Source organism: Chrysochloris asiatica, unplaced genomic scaffold, assembly GCF_000296735.1.
Source record: "Chrysochloris asiatica unplaced genomic scaffold, ChrAsi1.0 scaffold00032, whole genome shotgun sequence".
In the NCBI taxonomy this organism is placed as follows: Eukaryota; Metazoa; Chordata; class Mammalia; order Afrosoricida; family Chrysochloridae; genus Chrysochloris; species Chrysochloris asiatica.
The window spans coordinates 25,112,752-25,136,835 of record NW_006408550.1 but is presented as its reverse complement, the minus strand read 5'-3'; the positions used below and the strand labels follow the sequence as shown (position 1 = coordinate 25,136,835).

Below are 24,084 nucleotides of genomic sequence, written 5' to 3'. Positions count from 1 at the left end.
GTTTTCTTCTTGGTGACTCCACCAACGGAGTCCCAGGGTGCTGTAAATGGCTAACATGCTTGACTGCTAACAAAAGGTTGCAATTCCAGTCCACATGAAGTTGTCGTGGAAGAAAGACCTGGCTGTCTCCATCTAAAAAGACCCCGCCAAGCCATGGAAAAACCAGTCTACTTGCCACATGCGGAGTTGAAATGAGTCATAATTGACTGCACAGCAATGGACTGGGTTTTTGTTTTTGTTATGTTAAACACTCTCCCCCCTGCCCCAAACAAGAATCTGTTTTCTTCTTGCTACCTCCCGCAAACCTCTCCCAGTGGACATTTGTTGAGTCACTGTGTGGTTGGATATAGCGATAGAAGCTAACTTCAGAATAGAAACGCAACATAACATAACATCAGTAACAACAGTTACTTTTACTTCCCCATCCTTGTTATTGTTGTTAAGTGCTGTTGAGTTGGTTCTGACCCATAGCAACTCTGTATAGAGTTTCTAAGGAGAAGTTGGTGAGCTTGAACCACCGACCTTGTGGTTTAAATGGACTTTGCAGTCTAGCACTTAACCCACATTGCCACACCAGGATCCCCTTTCTAGCTCTCCGTAAAAGACCTTAGAAATAAACGGACAGGGGTTGGGTGAGGTTGAAAACATCTTTCTGTTTCCCTGAACTAAGCCTCATAGAGCCATACTTCCCCTAAACCACAACTAAACCTACTCCTATTGAATTGATTTGACTCATTTTGACCCTATATGTTGTTGTTGTTGCTGTCAAGGTGATTTCTGACCCATAGCGACTCTGTATAGGGTTTCCAAGGGGCGACTGGTGAGCTTGAACCACCGACCTCTGAAACTGTAAATTTTTATGAGAACAGTTTTATCTTTCTCTCTAGGGTAGCTATGGGTTTGAACTGCCAACCGAGTGAGTAGTCCAGTGTTTATCTTACTTATTTATCTTCTCCAAGCGAAAAGTCTACATGACTTAAGATACTTAAAACACTCCTAGTTACATGGCTTCTGCCCACAAAAAACAAATACGAAGTTACATATTCTAAAATTCCACAGTTCGTTAATTGAACAGTACTGAGTAGTAGTTTGTCTAAAGCCTTTTCTCCCCCCACCTCGCAACAAAGGATATTTTGCCTTAAAATCAGCCCTGTCATCCTGTTCCTCTGGATAATTCAGATCATGAACTGGAGGGGGGCATGGGAACGAGGGGAATGGTTTGTGCTTTTCTAAATGGAGACACAATTTGCATCATTTTTCACACTAGGCAGTGTGGTTTCAGACAAGGTTGCTGAAAGGTGGAGAGATGGGTCCAGGCATGAAGAGAGAATCTGTTCTCACATGTCTCTTGTTCCCTGTGCAGGGCATACTGAATATAATTATCTTCTAGAACTGGGTGTGGCCATCAGCAAGCATCCAAAGCAGCAGCACCTACCTTTCTCATGTGCCGTCTATGCAAAGACCTTAAGAGACCATGCTTTTACTGCTACACAGAGCTGTGCATCTGTAAAAGAAGGGGCTGTGTCTTGATGTTGTTGTTGGGTGCCATTGAGTTGGTACTGACTCATAATGACCCTAAGTATAACAGAACAAAACACTGCCAACCTCACGATTGTTGCCACGCTTGAGCTCATTGATGCTGCCATTTTGCCAATCCATCTCTCTGGAGGTCTTCCTCTTTTTCTCTGGCCCTCCACCTTACCAAACATGATATCCTTCCCCAGCGACTGGTCCCTCTTGAAAATATGTCTGAAGTATGAGAGACGAGGTTTGGCCATCCTGGCTTACAAGGAGCACTCTGGCTGCACTTCTTCCAACACAGATCTGTTGGTTCTTTTGGCAGCCCACGGCATTTTCAATATTCTCCTCCAACACCATAACTCAAGAGCATCAATTCTTCTATGGTCTTCCTTATTCACTGTCCAGCTTTTGCATGCATATGAGGTTTTTGAAAATACCATGGCTTGAGTCAGGTGCACCTTAGTCCTCAAGCTGACATCTTTGCTCTTCAACGCTTTAAAAAGTTCCTGTGCAGCAGATTTGCCTAATGCAATACATCGTCTGATCTCTTGACTGCTGCTTCCGTGAGTGTTGATAGTTGATCTGAGAAGAATGAAATCCTTGACAACTTCAATCTCTTCTCCATTGGTAAGAATGTTGTTTATTGGTCCAGTGGTGAGGATTTTTGTTTTCTTTACATTGAGTTGTAATCCATACGGAAGGCTGAGCTCTTTGATCTTCATCAGTAAGTATTTTAAGTCCTCTTCACCTTCAGCAAGCAAGGTTGTATCATCTGCATATTACAGGTTGCTAATGAGTCTTCCTTCAATCCTGATGCCATGTTTGTCTTCATATAACCCAGCTTCTTGGATTATTTGCTCAGCATACAGGTTAAATAAGTATAGTGAAAGAATACACCCCTGTCACACACCTTTCTTAATTTTAAACCATTCAGTGTTCCCCATGTTCTGCTCGAACAACTGCCTCTTGGTCCAGGTACAGATTCCTCATGAGCACAATTAAGTGTTCCTGGATACTCATACTACGCAATGTTGTCCATAGCTTGTCATGATCCACGTAATTGAAAGCCTTTGCATAGACAATAAAGCACAGGTACACATCTTTCTGATGTTCTCTGCTTTCAGCCAAGATTCATCAGACATCAGCAATGATATCCCGTGTTCCTTGTCCTCTTCTGAATCCGGTAAACCTCTGGAAGTTCTCTGTCAATGTATGCTTGCAGCCATTTCTGTATTATGTTTAGTAAAACTTTACTCGCATGGGATATTGAAGATATTGTCTGATGATTTTTGCATTCTGTTGAGTCACCGCTCTTTGGAATGGGTGCAAATATGGATCTCTTCCTTTCAGTCGGCTGGATGAGCAGTGATTAAAAATACTTTGTCGTCATCTGTAAACTTGCAGTAGTTCCGATTCTCTTCATTGGTGGCATGTCCTTATTTTATTTCAAAGCAATTTTGTTCTTCTTGTTAGTTGTTGGAGTCTGTTGTGTTGGCCCTGGCGCATGGCAGCTTCATGTGTCACAGAATGAGATGTTTCCTGGTCCTTTACCATCTTCATGGACATTGGCATGTTTGAGTCCATTGTTGGAGCAATTGTGTCATTGTTACGTGCTGTCAAGTCAGTTTCAACTCATAGCAACCCTGTATAGGGTTTCCAATGAGCAACCTGTGGCATTGAACAACCAACCTTGTGGTTAACAGTCCCATGCTTATCCTATGGAACCACACCACAGTTGTTGCATACTGCCTTCCAATCTGAGAGGGCTCATCTTCTAGCTCTATATCAGACTCTTTTCTGTTGCAATTCCTAGGGTTTCCATCGGCTGTTTTTCAGAATCTGATTGCTGGGCCTTTGTTCCTAGCCTGTCTTAATCTGGAAGCTTTGTGGAAACCCACCTACTAGGGATGGTCCTGTACTTGAAATAACAGTAGCATAGCTTCCAGTATCCTAGCACACAGGCCACCACAGTGTGACAGATGAGTGGTGAGAAGCAATTTTAATATCTACTGTATGATAAGCATTGAAGGTGCGTGTCCACTAGCGATAGTCTTTAAACAGTATCTTAGAGTATGAGATGAAATACAGTCTACTTCCTCAGCATCCAACCGTGGAAGCCAGAGGTCAAACACTAGCATAGACAATGGACCAAGAGCCCCCACAAGTATCTCAGCCAAACACAGGATCAACAGAGCCCAAGTTTATGGAGAGCCCGCTGTGGGCTTGGTGTCTTCAAGGCATTAACTCAGGGGGCCTCCCAGCAGTTCCACGATTGCTCTCATTCTATTTAGAGGAAACTGCTGTTCTAACTGGGCCACTCACTTGACTAACGAGCAGATGTGAGATTCAAATTCAGGACTCTCTGAAGGTTGACTTCTGTCAAGTGAGCACATTGTATTGTGGGATGGAGTAGAGATAGCTTACAGAATTTATCTACTTGGCAGTCAAGAATCAGGGAAAACCTCATCATTCCCAGATAAACAAAACAATTTCTTTTGGTGATTCTCATCTGAAAAGCAAAAGGCATTATAATTACATATTAGATATGATTTGGAGCTTGGATTTCAGATACTTCCTAAGAAATAAGTGGTACCTGGGCTCTGTATTTTATTGCTCAGAGAAAGTGAATTTATAGAATATAAACATTTCATTTGCTCCTAATTTTAATATTCAGTGCTCCTGAGATACCAACAAAAACGAGTAATCTTTTTCTCCCATTTACCTGATGCTCGATTTACATTCAGTACTCCCAAGTGTCCAATACTTTGTTCCCACAAATGAATGGGCAACATCAAAGAATGTCTGGGCACTTCTTATTGTTTTCCTTCCTATTGTTCCGTTCTCAGAGGGATGTCTTTCCTTTGCTGTTTCCTCTCTGCTTTCTCTGACAAACACATTTTCTTTCTCACTGGGGCAGATGAAAGAATTTTTTTGTTTAGTGCAAACTAAAATACATAATAAAACAAAACAAAACACACCTACAAACCAACAAATTTTGAGTTGTGAAGCAGGCTAGGAAAAGTATTGTTTTTGTGGTCACAATTCTCGTCTTGGTAGTGTGACCATAACCCTCCCTGCCCTCCCCCCACTCTCCCATTGCCATTGAGTCAATTCCCATTTGTAACAACCCTATAGGCTAGGGTGGAACTCTTCCATAGGATTTCCACTGTTGTAAGCTTTCATGGAAGCAGAATGCTTCATCCTTTCTCTCACGGAATGACTGACAGATTTGAACTGCCGACCTCTTGATTAGCAGACGAATGCTTTAACCACTGTGCTATCAGGGCATCCAAAATCCACTACCATTGAGTCGGTTCTGACACACAGCAAACCTACATAGGATTTCTGAGACTGTAAATCTTTTCTGGCGCACACAGCCTCATCTTTCTTCCATGGAGTGGCTGGTGGGTTTGAAGTGCTAAGTTTGGGGTTAGCAGCCCAATGCTTAACCCGTGGCACCACCAGAGCTTCTTCAGCAGGGCGTAATGATGGTGAATTAACCCCTTTTGAGATGCAAGGATTGAGATAAAAATCAAAGTTTTGGGCCCTTCCCATTTGTTTTGACAATTGTCTGTATAGGTTGTTGAGATTTTGTGATGATGTGTTTTTAAAAAGCAGTGTACAAGCACATGTGTTGTTCTTGTTAGGTGCCACCGAGCTGAGCTGATTCCGACTCATAGTGACCTTATGCACGACAGAACAAAACAGTGCCCGGTACTGTACCATCCTCACAACTGTTGTTAAGTTTGTACCCATTGCTGCTGCCACTGTGACAGCCCATCTTGTTGGGGGTCTTCCTTTTTTTCACTGATCTTTTACTTTACCTGGCATGATACCCTTCTCCAGGGAATGATCCCACCTTGAAAATATGTCCCAAGGATGAGAGACGACATATTGCCATCCTGGTTCCCAAGGAGCATTTATATTCCAAGGGCATATAAAATAAAGTAATTTTGCATGTGACCATTTGAAAATAGATTTAAATATTTGGAAATGGGCTACAAATCCTGGTAATTTGTTCTAAGCAAGTAATCCTATTGATGCAAAACGAACTCACTAACCAACCAAACAACCATCCTCAAATCCATATGCTTAGAGATGCTATTCTAATAAAAACAGTCTAGCCACAATGGAATTGTCCAATAATAGTAGAATGTATTCTTAATTACTGATTATAAAGCTAACACTTATAGAGTGCTTACCATGTATTAACATTGTTCTAGTCATGTTGCAGACTCCTGGTCCCGCACTGTAGGATAAGCAATGGATGCCTAACCACAAGGTTGGCAGTTCAAACCCACCTGCTGCTCCTCGGAAAACCTATACAGGGTTGCTATGAATCGGAACCGACCTGACCATACTTAACAAGAAGTTATGTTACAAGTATTAACTCATTTAACTTCAGAAAAGTTTCAAAGGCTTCCATCATTTTCTGGCTATTATTGCCCTCCCTACTTTATGGATAAGGAAACAGAGGCACCGAGAAATTAAGTGACTTGTCCAAGGTCAAACAGCTGCAGAGTGATAGAGGTGGCCTTCAAACTCAGCCCGTCTTGCTCCAGTCTGTGCTCCTTGACATTCACTTTAATGTTATCAAATTAGAGTAAATCAACAGACAGATTCAATATGACAGACATAGCATAATGATGAAGGAAGCATAGCAGTATGGAAGCACATATGAGATTACGTTTCACAGTCCAAGAATGTGTAAGAGTGCATACGCACTCAGTACATGTGGACAAAAATGGGAAAGTATGATGCAACAATGAGGTGATATTTGCCAGGTTCTGGGAAAATTTTCCCCTCAAAATTAAATGACACATTATATGTACACAAATAAATCAGTTCAAGCAAATTATGTTAAAGCGCTCATTTTCCATACTTGTATTTCTTTTGCTACTGGCAACTGTGGCGACATCATTACATACTTCCCCAATAATTAAGAATTTCTGATAATGTATAGAGAGTCTCAGCAAATGAGTGTCTCTTTTAAGAGAAACTTGTTTTTGTTTTGTTGTTCATTTGTCATTAACGTGTTTATCTATCCAGCATTTTACTGACTGTAATGTTGGTATTTTATACGAGGTTCTATTCAGGAATGGAGGAAAATGACAATGTACAAGAAAAAATGCATACCTGCCTTGAAGGAACAAATAACCGTCTATTTTGAGGGTAGGATAGGGTGGGGTAAACAGGCAAGTAAGTACACAGGGAAGGGTACTTCAAGGAAGGTACCTCAGCTTTTATTGGTGACCCCATAGAAGGGGTTCCTGAGGAGATGGCCTGAGTTAAGTCTAGAACGAGGATTAGGAAGTGGTCAGGGGAAGATGGTGCGGAAGAGCATTTTGGGTAGGCAGGAGAGGGAGAAAGAGAGAACTTGCTACAGTCACGATATTTAAAGTAACTCAGCAGTAAATTAATTTTATCAGGAAGGGACCAGTCCCTGGAGAAGGACTTTATGCCTGATAAAGTGGAGAGTCGGTGAAAAAGAGGAAGATCCCCAATGAGATGGAGTGGCCGAGTGGCAGCAGCAATGAGCTCAAGTGTAACAATAATTGTGAGGATGGCGCAAGACCAAGCAGTGTTTTGTTCTGTTGTGCACAGGGTCATCTCTGTGAGTTGGAACTGACTCCATGTCACCTAACAATGGCAACAGCAGCAGTAAATCTTAACTGAATAATCTTGGTTATTGCATTCAAAAGATTTCTGTCTCCACCAAGCCAGAATTTTATAAAGTATGTGGATTAACACACTAGTTTTATTCATACACAATCTAATAATTACCTAAGATTATCCCCAGTCCATGTATTTATCTTCAACCATATCTGGACACCAGATATTTTGAAGATGATGTAATTATTTGCCACCCTTTATAGCATTTCCAAAAGGAGCTCTGGTAGCGTAGTGGTTACGAATTGGGCTGCGAACCTTAAGGCCAGCAGTTCAAAACTACCAGCCGCTCCGCGGGAGAAAGATGAGGCGTTCTGCTCCCGTAAATATTTACAGCCTCAGAAACCCTGTACAGGGTCACTATGGGTTGGATCCGACTCGATGGCACTTAACAATAACAACAACAACAACAACAAAAGCATTTCCAAGGAGCAGCTGGTGGGTTTGAACTGTAGACCTTGTGGCTTGCAGTCTAGGGCTGATCCTACAACTCCACAACAAAATGACAAAAGGAATTTTACAGATATGATTAAGATTAAGGATTTAGGGATGGGGAGAACATTTGGACTTTTTCCAAGTGGACCCATTGTAATTATAAAGGTCTTAAAAGCAGAGGACTTTTCTAAGAAGATGGGATGAACTTGGTCCTGGAGGAAAACTTTAAGCTTTTCATTATTCTCAGCCATTTGTTAGACAGGTGAATTTATATGTATCAGAAAAATGAAAGGGGACCACTAAACTCAGAGATATTTATAAAGGGATCTGTCTTCTAAATCAAAATCATAGTATCTCTCTCTGGTCAGAGAGAGATGGAAGATGGAATTAAAAAGAAGGAAGGGTCAGAGGAATGCAATGGTGCTGGCTTTGAAGATGGTACCAGGGGGAAAGGCACAAAGGAGAGCTTCCACAGAGGAACCCAGCCTTGTGGACACCTGGATTTTAGTCCAGTCTGACTCGTCTCCATTTTCTAACATATAAAACTATAAAGTAATACTTTTGTCTTGTTTTGATCTACTAAGTTTGTATGGTAGCATAGAAAAGGAACACTCAGGCACATACTGAAAAAGTACGTACATTTTAGGAAGATCGATTTTGGAATCCTCTCTGCACAAGGGGAGTTGCCCTGCTGATAACTTATCATAGGTCAGATTGCATCTTGTACAATACATTTTACCAGTGAAATAAAGTCTCTGCCCTAGTACCTTAAGAATTAATTTTAAAATTGCCACTGTCTCTTGAACCAGCTACCAATATGAAAATATGAATGGCGTAGTATAAAGGAACATTGAACAGGGTCGCCATCAGTTCTTAATGAAGAAATTCCACACCATCAGCTTAGATGAGATAAAAAATATTTTTCAACAATAGTTTGATATCCCTTTCTTCATTTACAAACCTAAAAAGAACAGAATTTTTTTTCCCTCAAAATTTGATGACTTTCCATTTTTTCTTCTTCAAGAGATTACACAAGCTTCAAAGCTGTTTTCTTCCCTATATATTTCAATGCATTGCCTGTTGCAGTCTTTTGGGTCTCTACTATGAACCTAAGACAGCATCTACCTATAAAGGGCACAACTCTCTTTTTAGCAGGCACATTGGGTGCCAGATGATGTGGATTAGATTCCTAGGGCTACTATAACAAAACAACACAAGCTGGTGACTTATAAGAATAGACATTTATTGTCTTAAAATCCTGGAGGCCAGAAATCCAAATTGGCCATGTTGATTTCATCTGAAGGTTCTGGGAGAGAAACTGTTTCATGGCTCTTCCCAGCATCTGGTGGCTTCAGGCCTTCCTTGATTTGTAGTTTCAGTGTCTGTCACATGGTGTCTACCTGTCTCTGGATAACTCCTCCTCTTTTAAAAGAATACCACTCGGCTCTTCGGTTTCTGCTGTCAAAGTGAACTGACAAAGGGACCACCATCATTTGGAAAACGTCACAATAAGATGCACATGTTGTGCCGTTGCTTTGGCTCGAAGGCCTGTCTTCTTCAGAAGTTGACCTGTGACCTGTGGTAATCGTGGCTACCCTGCCAAGCGCAAGAGAAAGTGTAAGTGGGGTGCCAAGGCTAAAAGATGAAATGCCACCAGTACTGGTTGAACGTGACACCTAAAAATTCTATACCGCAGACTCAGGCATGGGTTCTGTGAAGGGACGACACCTAAACCCAAGAGGGCAGCTGTTGCAGCATCCAGCTCATATCAAGGATTCCAGCGTTTAGTGCAATAAATGTTCTCAGAGTAAAAGAATAATAATACCATAGAAGATTCGGACGTAGTCTACTCCATTTTGACCTCATGTCAACTGAAAAATCTCTTCAAAGATCCCATTTCCCAACAGGATCATATTTGCATGGGTTAGGACTTGATTGGATCTTTTTTGGGAGGTGGGAAGCAGAAGGAAGGACAATTGAGTCAATTCACAGCATGGTCATTGAGTGTGTCTTAAGGACCCTTCATGGACCAGATCCACAGGTTTCCTCTGAGGGCCTGTGGCCTTTGGAAGTCTAGGTTAATGTAGATCTTGGGTTGTGTGACATTATAGACTCCTCTTGGGTAATCTATCCATTTGACACATGCAGAGAAATGTACTCAACAGCTGTAGAGCTGATCCCTATACAGAGTCACTATGGGTCAGAACCGACTCGATGGCACTCAACAACAACAACAGTATTGCATGGAGTCTTGGCCACAGGTCAAGAATGTATCTTTCCTTAAAATAACCTTACATGATAGATGTGCAAGCAAACATAGTTGAGCTCCAGGCCAGTGCTGATACTCTATCCTAGTGTTAGTTTTATAAAGGGCCTTTGGTGTTTTTTTCTTTTCCAGAGATCATAATTTTTCCTGAAGAATACAGTTGCCTTAGTTATTTCTGAGTTTTTTATTTTTGTCATATGGTGATAGTAATAGCTTTTTTTTTTTTTTGCATACAAAATTAACATAATGTGAACTACCAAATTAATCTTCTCAGGGAGAATTGGGTCTTTATCACCATCATCATCATCATCATCATAATTGCCAGTTATTAAGAAGGAAAAATAAAGCTGTCTCTCTCTTCTGCGATTAATTAATTAATTAATTGATTTCTTTACTCAGGGAGAGCTCAAAGGGATGTCCATTGCATTATGAAGGCTTCAAAGGAACTGAAAACACCGTTTTTATCCTCTTGAAGTCACAGTTCTGTTGAGGAGGAGAAAAAGTCACATTTTAATAGAACAAACAGAAAATGCAAGGAAGGACATAGTCATTGTTGTGAAATTCAAATATTGAGGGACAGACAGCATGGCAGTGATCTGGGTGAGCAGAGTCAGGAAGACAAGGCTTTTAAAGGGGAAAAGGTTTGAATCAGATCTTAAAGTGATGAATGTGTATGAGTGGGATGGAGCGTCAGACTGTCATTGTGGGAAAGAGAGCAAAGAGATGTAGGCAGGAAAGACCATATCTGTAGTGAGGTCACTATTTGATCCCAACAAGGGGGAAGCCTGATAAAATTGTGTTGTTAGGTGCTGTTGAGTCTGTTCTGGCTGATAGAGACTCAGAGTCTCTATGTCATAGAGTAGAATGGCTTCATAGGTAGTCAAGGCTGTAATCTGTACGGGAGCAGATAATCAGGTCTTTTCTCCTGCAGAGCACCTGGTGGGTTTGAACATCAACCTTACCATTAGCAGCTGAGCACTTAGCCATTGTACTACTAGGAACCCTGATGAAATTGTTGCTGTCATTGTAGGTACCAATGAATTGATTCCGACTCGTAGCAATCTTGTGTATGACAGAATGAAACACTGCCTGGTCCTACGCTGCCCTCACTCTCATTGCTGGGTTTCATTCCATTGTTGCAGCCACTGTGTCAGTTTATCTGATTGAGGGTCTTCCTCTTCTTTGATGTCAAGTCTCAGCATCATCACATCTAAGAAGCATCTGGCTGTGCTTCTTCCAAGACAGATTTGTTAGTTCTCCTGTCAGTTCCTGATATATTCCATCTTCTTCACCAGAACTATAATTCACAGGCATCAGTTCTTTTTTGGTCTTCTTTTTTGTTGTCCAGCTTTTGCATGCATATGAGGCAATTGAAAATACTATGGCTGGGGTCAGGAGCACCGTAGTCTTCAAAGTGACACCTTTGCTTTTTACTACTTTATAAAAGAAATCTTTTGCAGCAGATTTGTCTAATGTAATAAGTGATTTGATTTCTTGATTGCTGCTTCCATGATAAAATTAGGGGGGTCAAAAGTGAAGCTGTATTTTAACGTTTTACCATGGAAGTGAAAGGGATTCTTGTGTTTTCAGGTTGTAGAAGAGAATGTTAGAGGGAAATTCCTTTATCTGGATCTGAGTTAGTAATGCAGAGCATGAACCCATCAGGATAGCTACCCCAGATCATTTAAACCGCAAGCAGTATAGACTTGATTATTTTTACTACATGCTGGGCTTGGCTTTTCTCTTTTAAATTGCTCCAGATCGAGCAAATGAACATTTATTGCCTTGTAGGTCTTACTAGGAGCCCTGGTGGCTCTTGGCTGCTAACCAAAAGGTCATCAGTTTGATCCTACCAGCTGCTCTGCAGGAGAAAGATGTGACAGCCTGCTTTGGCAAAGATTGACAGTCTCTATGGGGGCAGTTCTACTCTGTCCTTTTATTGTTGTGAAGTGCGGCTGAGTAGGTTCTGATTCATAGTGATCCTGTATAGGGTTTCTGAGGAGTTGCTGGTGCGTTTGAACTGCTGACTTTGTGGTTCAAACCTACCTTGTGGTCCAGGGCTTATCCTACAGCACCACACCAGGACTCTGTAGGTAGCTTTAGTTGGAATTGACTTGATGGCAGTGGTTGGGTGGAGGCCTTACTAGAGAAGGGTGTTCTGTATAAAGACTAGTGATATGTGGCCTTTAGAATCCCTCCGCGGCGCAGAAAGAAAGTTGATTATTCATTTGTTTATTAGACATCTGAACAAAACTCTATTGAGCACCTACTAAGTGCTGCTACCTTGCTAGGTTCTGCGTGTTTATTTGAAGGTGCCCTGGTAGTGCAGTCCTGTTACCCCATAGGTCAGTGTTGCAAACCCACTCGGTGGTTATGCAAGAAAAAAGACCTGAAGATCTGCTCCCATAAAGATTACAGCCTTTACAACCTTATGGGGGAGTTCTACTCTGTCCTCAAGAGTCAGAACCAGCCAGATACCTTACAGCATCACATCCACGTGTATTTATTGAGATGAAACCACAGTATAAGGTCCCAACTGTCATGGAGCTATAGTCTAGGAGGAGTTGTTTTTGTCGTTGTTAGGTGCCATCGAGTCGGTACCGACTCACAGTGACCCTATGCACAACAGAAAGAAACACTGCCCAGTTCTGGGCCAAACTCACAATCATTTGCTATGTTTGAGCCTATAGATGCTGCCGCTGTGCCCATCCATCTCATTGGGAGTCTTTCTCTGACATCCTTCTCCAGTGACTGGTCCCTCCTAGTCTGCCTAATAGGAGAGAGATGCAATAAATGACTCAAGTGAACAGACAGAGCTATCAAATAATAACAAATTATGATCAACAATTTGGAGGTAATGCTTCGTTGTTTGATATGTTTGTTTACTACCAAAAACACCAAACCAGTTGCTTTTGAGTTATTTCCTACTCATGACAACTCCCCTCTGTGTTAGAGTAAAACTCAATCCTCATAGAGTTTTCAGAGCTGATTTTACAGAAGTGAATTACTAAGGTTTTCTTCTGAGGCAGCTCTGGGTGGACTTGAACCTCCAGTGTTAACTGTTTGTACCACCCCGAGATTTCTGGCTTACTAGAAGGATCAGCAAACTACTGCCAGAAGGCCACCTGTTTTTCTGGAGTTTTATTAAAGCTCAGTGTTAAGGATTGAATTGTGTTCCTCAAAAGACATGTTGAGGTCCTAACTCCTGTACCTGTGAATGTGACCTTGCTTGGGGAACAGAGTCTTTCTCTGAAGATATTGTCATTTAAGCTATACCGGAGTGGGTGAGACCTAGTTCTAATCCCTTCTGAAGTAGGGGGTGGGGAGTTGTATATGAAGATCCCTCCTACCAGCTGTTCCGCGGGAGAAAGATAAGGCTTTCTGCCCCCTTAAAGATTTACAGCCTTGGAAACCCTATGCAGTGTTGCTATGAGTTGGAACTGACTCCATGGCACATCACCACCACCAAGCACAGAAAAGTCCTGCTAATGCCCTGAATTTGGACTTCTAGTCTGCAGAACTGTGTAAATGATCCATTTCTGTTCTTTAAAGTCACCCACTTTATGATATTTTGTTATGGCATCTCTCAAAGACTAAACTGGCCAGCCATGGCGGTTCATTAGGTTTTATCCATGACTCTTTTTTCACAGTGATGGCAGAGTTGAATAGTGGAGCATAAAACCTTTAATACTCACTGCGTGGCCCTTTATGGAGGGTGTTTGCTGAGCCTCAGCTTACGCCACCATTTAAACATTGATGAGGCATTCTCATCCTTCATTTCATCAGAGCCTCAGCCTGTCAGAATCTAATGGATCACCCAACACACTCCATTAGAGAGATGAGAGCTCTGAGATCAGAGAAATGCCCTGAACAGCTCAAGGTTCCTCAGCAAGTCGGCAGCATCACTTGGACCCAAGCCTCGTCCTCCTTTCCAGTGCTCCAGCTACTAGATTATACAGGCAAGCACTCACCTCCCCAGATTGTATACTTATTGGTTGCTTAACTTTTGTGAATTTCCTGGTTTGTCTTTTGCCTGATTTTTAAACATAAGAATGTCACCTTTTCCTTAGACATCTGTAAGACCTAACTTTCTGGAGATGTCAACTCTATGTTGGAAATACCTTCCAGTTCATCTTCTGTCTTTTAAATTTGTTTAGATTATTATTATTTTTAAATTGACATATGTACGCTGTAGCCAAATCTATCCTCCATTTGGTTTCTTTATGGTCTTAGGAATCTCTTCCTTAACCCGCAAGTATCTGTTCGATGACGCTGTAGTGGGAATCCTTGGACCTCCCAATCAGGTTGGTTTCACCTGCTGTTGGTCTAAGCTCGCCGATGGAAGTGTGTGAATCTTCGTATTGACTTCCATATTCACAACTCTCCCACCTTTCACCATCTGTCTCTCCCTGACCTCCCTGGTAGGTTAGGCTGTGTGAGTGGGATTTTGCAAGAATGTCTTCTATGCATTTCCTGCAAAGCTGAGCTGCTTCTTTAGGCCCATCAACAGTTCTGGTGTGGCACTGCAGGTAAATGCACTGGACTGCAAGGTTGGTTTGAACTGCAAAGTTGGCAGTTCAAGCTCATGAGTCACTCCTCGGAAACTCTATATAGGGTTGTTATGAGTTGGAACCATCTCGACGGCACTTAACAACAACAACTGTATCCAGCTGCTCTTCAGAAATGATATACATGGCCGCTATGAGTCGGAACCACTTAACCACAATCAGCCACCACACTGCAGCCACGAGAACACCTAATATCTGACATGTGCGAGGTCTTGTCTTCGTTGTTGTTGTTAAGTGTTGTCAAGTTAGTTCCAACTCATAGCAACCCTGAATAGGGTTTCCAAGGAGTGGCTGGTGGGTTTAAACCACCAACCTTGTTGTTTTCAGTCTAGTACTTACCTTTTTCATTTTTTTTAAGTTTTTATTGTGAATTATGTGATAGTTTACATGGGAGAACATTAGCTTTACATTAATCCTATTGTATATCATTTCATTGCCATGATTATGATCCCCTCCACACATCATCAAACAACCAAAGGGTTATACCCCGCATGCCCGCCCCTTGGTCGTCAGCACACAGCCCCTCTCCTTCTCTGGGTCTAGAATCCCCAGCTACTCCATCTCTCCATGTCATCGTCTCTGCCTCCATCTCTGGCGTCACTGTTTCTCTGGGTAGGGTCCCACTCTCTGCTTTTCTCCTTTGATGGTCCCAGGGACCTCCGCTCCTGGACCGCAAAGTCAACCCCTCTCCTACTTTTGCTACAAATCATCTACCTTTTCATTTCCAACCCTCACAGTGAGTCCTGATAGCAATTATTCACTGTTGTACTGCAAGAGACCTATCCCCATCTCCTTTCATCAGCTCTGCTCAGATTGGACACTACTCAGTGGAAATTCTATCTTCCTCCGTGCCCTCTGGATCTAGGCCAGGTTGAAAGCTTGTAAGTCAGTCACTTCTTGCCTTTGTAGCCTCCCTCCCCACCCCCCCATTTTGGGTAGCCAATGTCCTAGTTGCCCATCCCTGTCTACCCTGTGTACTGAGGGGGTGGGAATGATCCTCGCTATAAAGATTTGTGCCCTCTTTTGAGCTACTGCATCCGTAGGTATAAGTCAAGTTCACCAAATTGTATCAGATTACTCTTTATTCCCCCTTCTTTCTTCTTCTAGTTGAGTTCTGCTCATCCAGCTATTGAAGCCAGGTCAAGTGGGTATTACCTGCAAGTGTAGGTGTTCTTGTGCATATCCCCTGACTTCTTATCAACTGGATGCTTCACTGCCAACTCGTCCTCTGTGGGTATGTCACTGCCCCTGGACCCAGGAGTCCCCAGGTCTTGCCATATTGCATGTCAACCAGGTCTCACCAGGGTTCACAGGAGTCTATTGAACATAGTCAGACTTAGCTCACAGCTCCATTGCTATTTTTCCCTCACTTCCCCTTATCAGTGACCAAGGTGGTCACCAGTCAGACAACGTGCATGCTCGTGTATTCTCCTCGAGTCTTAATCTTGGAAGGGGGTTTGCCCTGAGGGGACCTGACCACTTTCTTTGATGGCTCCTGGGTGAACAACTTGCTTGTTCGTAGTCAGTTGGACTTCTGTTATTATTATTATATTTTTCCTGTTGGTCTTTCTTTCAAGAAATATCTTCTGTTCTTTTAGCCACTCCAGGTTGGTCTGCTTGTCCTTTCAAGTGGAGATTTCCCACCTCAGAACATTCTGGATGAAGTTCAGGGTTCCATCTATGGTCTTATGCAATTCAAAGTCTCTTCAGGGAGCCTCCTTCACTGGGCAAGTTGTAGCCCCATTTTAGGTATTCCAGGAGTCCTGGGGTGGCACTGTGGGCTAATGCATCAGACTGCAAAGTTGTTTGAACCACAAGGTCGGTGGTTCAAGATCACCAGCTGCTCCTTGGAAACCCTATACAGGATCACTATGGGTCAGAATCGACTCGACAGCACTTAACAACACCAACAACAATCAGTTATTGTTGTAGGCAGAAGACGGACTTACAAGCTTTCTATGGTGATATTTCTGGCTATTCCTTTCGCTCCCCCTACTTTACAATGGAATGCAAGGGAAACCAAGATTCAAAAGACAGCCCAGCATCTTAACGTTATTTTCCCCCTTTTAGCCATTCAAACCATGCCTCAATCCCTGTATCCCAGAGCCCTATTGTTCCAAGGTTGTGCATACATCATTATTTACCTTTGTCCAACTTAGCCCATGCAAACCTGCCTAACTGTTCTCCCATCCATCTTGTTCTCTTTAGTGCTTATCTTACAGAACCACACCAGGACGCAATTAGCCATTATTAACTAAGAAATAGAAGAATTGATGCATTTGAGTTATGGTGTTGGAGGGGAATATTGAAAGTACCATGGACTACCTGAAGGGCAAACAAATGTGTCTTGGAAAAAATATAGTTTGAATGCTACTTAGAAGCCAGGATGGCCAGACTTTGTCTCTTATACTTTGGATATGTTGTCAGGAGCTACTAGTCCCTGGAAAAGGACATCATGCTTGGTAAAGTGAAGGGTCAGCAAAAAAAGAGAAAGAACCCCTATGACATGGGTTGGCACAGTGGTAGGCAGCAGTGGACTCAATTGTGAGGATGGCACAGGACTGGGCAGTGTTTTTTTTTTTTTTTTTTTTTGTGTGTGTATAGTGTCCCTATAAGCGTCAGGATTGGAGGAAGAGTCATTAACAACCTGCCATATGCAGATGATACAACCTTGCTTGCTGAAAGTGAGGAGGACTTGAGGCATTTACTGATGAAGATCAAAGAGCACAGCCTTCAGTATGGGTTGCTTCTCAATGTCAGGAAAACAAAAATCCTCACCACTGGACCAATAAACAACATTCTTATCAACGGAGAAAAGATTGAAGTTGTCAAGGACTTCATTCTTCTTGGATCAACTATCAACACTCGTGGAAGCAGTAATCAAGAGATCAGACTACGTATTGCATTGGGCAAATCTGCTGCACAGGAACTTTTTAAAGTTGAAAAGCAGAGATGTCAGCTTGAGGACTAAGGTGCGCCTGACCCAAACTATGGTATTTTCAATGACCTCATATGGATGTGAAAACTGGACAGTGAATAAGGAAGATCGTAGAACAATTGATTCTTTTGAGTTGTGGTGTTGGATATGGGCTGCCAAAAGAACCAATAGATCTGTTGGAAGAAGTGCAACCAGAGTGTTCCTTGGAGGCCAGGATGGCTAAGCTTCGTCTCTCACGCTTTGGACATATTGTCAGGAGGGAACAGTCGCTGGAGAAGGATGTCATGCTGGGTAAGATGGAGGGTCAGAGAAAAAGAGGAAGACCCTTAACGAGATGGATCAGCCAGGTGGCATCATTGATGGTGTCAAATGTGGCAGCGGTAGTGAGGTTGGCCCAGGATCGGACATTGTTTCGTTCTGCTGTGCATGGGGTCGCTAAAGTCCGTTCCGATTTCGATGACACCTGACAACAACAACAGTGTCCCTATGAGTTGAAATGGACTCAACGACACCTAGCAACAACAATAACCAAGAAATCCCATAATGGGTGACTTTCAAGAACAGGCTTATTTTCTTACAGTTTTTTCGTTGTTGAGTGCCATCAAGTCGGTTCTGCCCCATAGTGACCCTGTGTAGGGTTTTCGAGGAGCAGCTGGTGAGCTTGAATCCCTGACCTTGTAGTTCAAAGGACTTTGCAGTCTGGCGCATTAACCTACAGCACCACACCAGGAGGCTGGAAATCCAAACTCAGGGCACCAACTCTAGAAGAAGGTTCTCTCTTTCAGCTTGGAGGGGACCATCCTTGTCTCAACTTCTTTATCCTGGTATTCCTGTTCTTTGCTGATCTTCGCATGACATTTGTTTTCTGCCATTTGTACTTATTTGTGTCTTTGTTGTGTTATTTCATAACTCAGAGGTGATAAAGATTAGGATTCACACTCTACACTTACATGGTCTCATGAGCATAACTAAGAAAAACCCTACTCCCAAATGCGATTATATCCCCAGGTTAGAATTCCAACCTGTGTATCTGGGAGCATGATTCAATCCATAGTAATCTTTTCCCTTGGCTTCCCAACATGAATGTAGACTCCCATCTCCACCTTTCCATGCTCTGCCAACCCACACAATCTTTATAATTTGTCATTTCAGTTGGGCTCTAGGGGCAGGAGGAGATTTAGATACCTGTGTGCAAATCACCAGGTTACCAAAACTTTCCTGGAAGATGTGACTTGACTGGTGTTTATTAATTGTTTTATTTTCTTTAGAAAATTCTGTTAAAATGATTCTCCTTTATGTTAATATGACTAAGGAGTCATTTAGGATGATTTCCTTGGGTATCTTGCCAAACTCAATCTCATTACTTGGTAGTCACATTTTCCTGGTGTTCCATATAATCATTGATCAGAAAGCTAGTTAAGTGAGGGACTTAATAGCACTTCTTGTCGCTTAACCATCTAGGGCTTTGTTGAAATGGGGCCATCTCCCAAATGTTATTTATATCTCAATTTAAAAGAAGAAAATAGATTTCATCCTTAAATAGTGGTGCCCCAGTACCAACAAGGGTACCTCACCTTTTCATTATGGTTCAGAAGGAGAAAATAATCTCTAGAACAATGAAAGTTGAGCATGAGTGGAATGTTTCTTTTACCATTATACCATAAACTTGTAGACATGGAGGTTAGATTAAATTTCTATTCAGATGATAATCTTGTCTAATGTCCTTATAATATTAATAATGATATTGGTGAGAATAGCAGCTAAAGTTACTGCTAACTATGTATTAATTCTTGGTGTGGCACTGTAGGATCAGCACTGGACCTCCAATCACAATGTTGGCCGTTCAAACTCACCAGCCACTCCTCGGAAACACTATACAGGGTCGCTATGGGTTAGAACCGATTCGATTGCACTTAGCAACAACATGCATTTGTTTATTTCATTTTCCCCACAATCCCATAATCTTTCATTTTACAGATGAAGAAATCAAAGTTAGGGAGATCAGTGAACTTGTCCAAGGTCATACAGCAAGTCAATGTCAGCGATGACACCTGAGCCTAGTTTTCTTGGACTGTGATTCCAAAGCTTGTGCTCTTTGCTATATTGTACGAGGGGGAAGCTGAGGCACAGAAAAGTTGAGATGAATTAAAAGGTCTAGAACTTGTTACTTTCAGAGCTGGGGCTAGAAGCTTCATCTTTGGACTCATTCCTTAGAGGAGCTCAGAGCCCAGAGATCAGCTGGTGGTGATAGACAGTTCCACCCACTCTGGGGACTCACATGGCTTCCTCAGTCTTCAAGTATCATTCATGTTTATGACAGGGATGGGATCTTAATGCTCTTGGAGTCTTAATTAAGTTGTATCCTGTCTCTGTTTGTTTTCTGATGTTTGGATCAATGATGAAAATGCTTCCTAAAATAGCTATTGAAGAAAGAACTTTTGCAATGGGCTGTGCTTGACTTTTAGAAGTCCAAAGCTTATGTAGGCAACTTCCTGAACTATTATAGTAATGCTTTTATTTAAATCTATCTTTTTTCTGCAAGTATTGGAGTACAAAACTGTGATGTTTGAGAAAATGATTTTAAGGATCTATGTTTCATGACCACAGGTCTTGACCCAAAGTATTACTGATTGCTCAGAAGAATGAGCTATCTCACTTTTAGCCTCAGGGAGACTTGGAGGCCCCTTGAACTGGCCTGTCACTGTGGGGACTTCATTATCACCCCATTGTTCACTTGCAAGTTTTATACTATGGAGTTAAATCACTGAGGGATCCACTCCCATAAAGTAAGGTGGATTTGGAATGAATTTGGTTTCTAACAAATAATGAAAATTTCAAGTTTCATGACTCCTTGAAACACTTGCCTGGGCCAATGGGGTGGAAATTTCCTCTGCTGTCAGCTAACACTTTGACTGGACATGCATTGGGTTATGGCATTTACATTGTCTGATATGTATTTTAGCTATGTTTGAAGATTGCTTATATTATGACATTGTAGTAAGAGAATTACTAAAAGTATTATTTTTATAAATATAAGTAGAAAATTTAAAAGGTTTTTATTTATAAAAATAATTGATTAAAATGAAAAAAATATTTTTATAAATACAAAATATGTCTATTAAAATATAACTATATAAGACATCAAATATTTAAATATGAAAAACACAGAAAAGATTAATAACAGATAGTGTTATGTGTTGTCTCTGTGTAAGGCTTAATACTAGCTATGCAGGGACATACTGAAAACTGTATTATGATTTTACGCTTGGTAAATGTGTACCCTGTTAGGGAAATGGTGACTACGTCAGTAAGTCATAGGCTCATTATATGGATGGTTGTTGTTGATGTTAGTTATTGAGTCAGCCCTAACTTATGGTGACCCTGATTTCATGGAGAGCCCATGTACAATGAAACGCTGACCTGTGCTGTGCCCTAGGGTTTTCATTGACTGATTTTCAGAAATTGATTGCCAGGCCTTTCTTTCTAGTCATTCTGAGGAGGGAAGCTCTGTGGCGACCTATTCAGCCTCCTATCAGCACACAAGCCTCCTGTAACATTTATAGGGTGCACTGACTGGGAACCACAGAGATAATCGAAGCTGTAATTGCTGTAAGGGGGACCCCGCTCACCTTGCATTGTGATGTTCAGGGACGGCTAGGAGGAGGGATATAGGTGGGCCTTTAAAGGACAGATACAATGTAGACATGGGCACACAAGGTATGTGCATTGAGGACACACATAGGCCAGTGTAGCCAGAGCATTCTTATTGGTGGGAGTGCAAACAGGAAGTGCTCAACCTGAGACCTCTTCTCTATCACAAGCCTTTGGGAAATGTCAAGTGTAATGAGATGTTTTGCTTTAATAAAATGAAGAAAGCAAGAAAGTCAGCCCAGTCCCTGTACTTGTTCAAAACATGACTTTCATTTGCAGCCGTGTCAGGGGCTCCTAGGCTGTATACGATATGAAATGCTCCCTGGCTTGGTGTCAAGTGTGTTTTATGTTTCTCAGACTTCCTTTCCTCTGTAAGCCCTGATGGGCTCCCTGAGACTTGTGATAAAGAGCAAACCTAGCGGGTGAAAGCAGATATGTCATAAATTAGCATGCAGGAGCCTAGAGAGCTTTGGAATCTCAGACCAAGTCTGCAGTATCTCCCGGAAACAGACTTTAGAGTTCAGCTTCCTAAAGAAGTCACATCCCCCCACCCTCTGCCTTGGGAATTTGGAGAAAAAAACATATACACCAAAAAAACTGCAAATGGACTAAAATTTAAATGATGCTTTAGTACCTATATTGTACATTATTCAAAAATAATGATGTATAATTTGGTAGAACATATGTTCCCTTTTTATGCATTTGTTCTATTTACTTCCTCTAAGTTTTCTATTTGAAAAGGTACTTGACATATATTCTGTGCCCTAGGTAGTGTTTCCTAATCAAAATGTTCCTGAGATCTTTTCATGTTGAATTTACTTATGATGTGGTAAGTCATTAGTGGTAGCAGCAGTTGTTAAATACTGTTTTATCAAAGAAAGGAGAAAAATGTTTCATCAGTTTGCAACAATGAGTTGAAACATACATGCAGGTTTTAACAAATGTGACATACGTTAGCAGGGCATGGTTGATACAAGAATGTAAAATGGTGGCCTTAAATCAATTTAATGTGGTAGGAACCCCAAACAAACCACAGATTCGATTTCTTCAGCAAAACATGCTAGAAAAACAGAGGTTGTCAGAAATGGTTCCTGGGATATTCTTCATCAAATTGCAGAGCTGATTATCTGGCAGAATTAAGTAGAAAGCCAGTTATGAGAAATTTGGCCTCTTGGTAGCTAGTGTTGAGAATATTACTTACGTTAACAGGCAAAATAGGCTGGCAGTATGCACGCAGCTATCTAAATTTTATGCATGGGGTTCTGCCTATAAATTTGGGTAACGATGGCATATCTCTTATGGGACTGTATTAGCTTATGGTTTGCCATAATTGTGTTGAATCAAGAGAAATGTCCTCTTGCAGACTTAACCATCAGCATGTCAGCAACTGGTTAATAAGCAACAGGTGGCTGGACTTCCACAACTAAAGGCATTTTCAGTGAATGTTGTTGGCATCCTGGTGTGGTGTGGCAAGATAAAGAACTGGACCACAAGGTTGGCTTGAATCACAAGGTCGGAGGTTCAAACCCACTCAGTCACTCTGTTAGAACCGACTCGTTGGCACGTAGCAACAAATGTTGTTGTTAAGTGATGTCAAGTCTGTTCCGACTCAGAGCAACCTTGTATAGGGTTTCTGAGAAGTGGCTGGTGGGTTTGAACCACTGATCTTGTTTCTCGCTTACTGCCATCAAGTTGATTCCAACCCTGTATAGGGTTTCTGAGGCTGTAAATCTTTACAGGAGTGAAAAGTCTCATCTTTCGTTCATGGAGTGGCTAGTGGGTTTGAACTGCCAACCTTGCTTGCTGTTAGAAGTCCTGCGCTTATCCCATTTTCTTTCTAGGACTTCTCAATTAACTGCTAACAAGCACTACACCAGGACTTCTCAATTAACTGCTAACAAGTATAATTTGAATACTGATCCCTTTTATATTAATTATATTCTCCTGAATGATTTCACAATTAGAAGGTTGTTGTTGTTAGGTGCCATAGAGTTGGTACAGACTCATAGTAACTTTATGCACAGCAGAATGAAACACTGCCAGATCTTGGGCCAACCTTACTACTGTTGCCACGCTTGAGTCCATTGATGCTGCCATTTGGCCAGTCCATCTTGTTGGGAGTCTTCCTCTTTTTTTCTGACCCTCCACCTTACCAAACATGATATGTCTGAAGTATGAGAGACGAAGTTTGGCCATCTTGTCCTCCAAGGAGCACTCTGGCTGTACTCCTTCCAAAACAGATCTATTGGTGCTATGGGTACTCCATGGCATTTTCAATATTCTCCTCCAACACCATAACTCAAAGGTATCAATTCTTCTACGGTTTTCCTTATTCACTGTCCAGCTTTCACATGCATATGAGGTTATTGAAAATATCATGGCTTGGGTCAGGCACACCTTAGTCTTCAAGCTGACATTTTTGCTCTTTAACACTTTAAAAAAGGTCTTGTGCAGCAGATTTGCCTAATGCAATATGTAGCTTGATTTCTTGACTGCTGCTTCCAGTGTTGATAGTTGATCCAAGAAGAATGAAGTCCTTGACAACGTCAACCTTTTCTCTGTTGATAAGAATGTTGGTTATTGGTCCAGTGGTGAGGATTTTTTGTTTTGTTTACATTGAGTTGTAGGGGGATAGGAAATTGAAGTGCGATCCATTTTCATATGATAAAAGCAATGCTGATAGTTAAACTGTCAAGCACATTGAACCCAGATGTCATTTCATTCCAACCTTCTTTCAGTCTGTAGCTTCTTTTGATATTACAGTGTGATATCAGGGGCCATGGTACTAAAATGAATGTGTTGGTATGTCCAAAATGTAAACTTAACATAATTGAATCAGATGGGAAATACAAATCTAGAAATTAGAATGCCATACCTTTTCGCCTTTATTTTATCAAAACTGTTAAATTATTATTGCTAAGTGCTGTTGAGTTGGTTCTGAATCATAGTGATTCTGTATAGGATTTCCAAATGAGTGGCTGGTGGGTTTGAACTGCCAACTTTATGGGTAGCAGTCAGTGCTTATTCTACAGTTC

General features: G+C 41.6%; 1 protein-coding gene across 1 annotated transcript in view; it reads left to right on the top strand.

Moving 5' to 3' along the window:
* Positions 1-24,084, top strand: part of GRM8 (glutamate receptor, metabotropic 8) — a 1,194,828-nt gene that overhangs the window by 67,467 nt on the left and 1,103,277 nt on the right. The gene's annotated exons all lie outside the window — the stretch shown is intronic.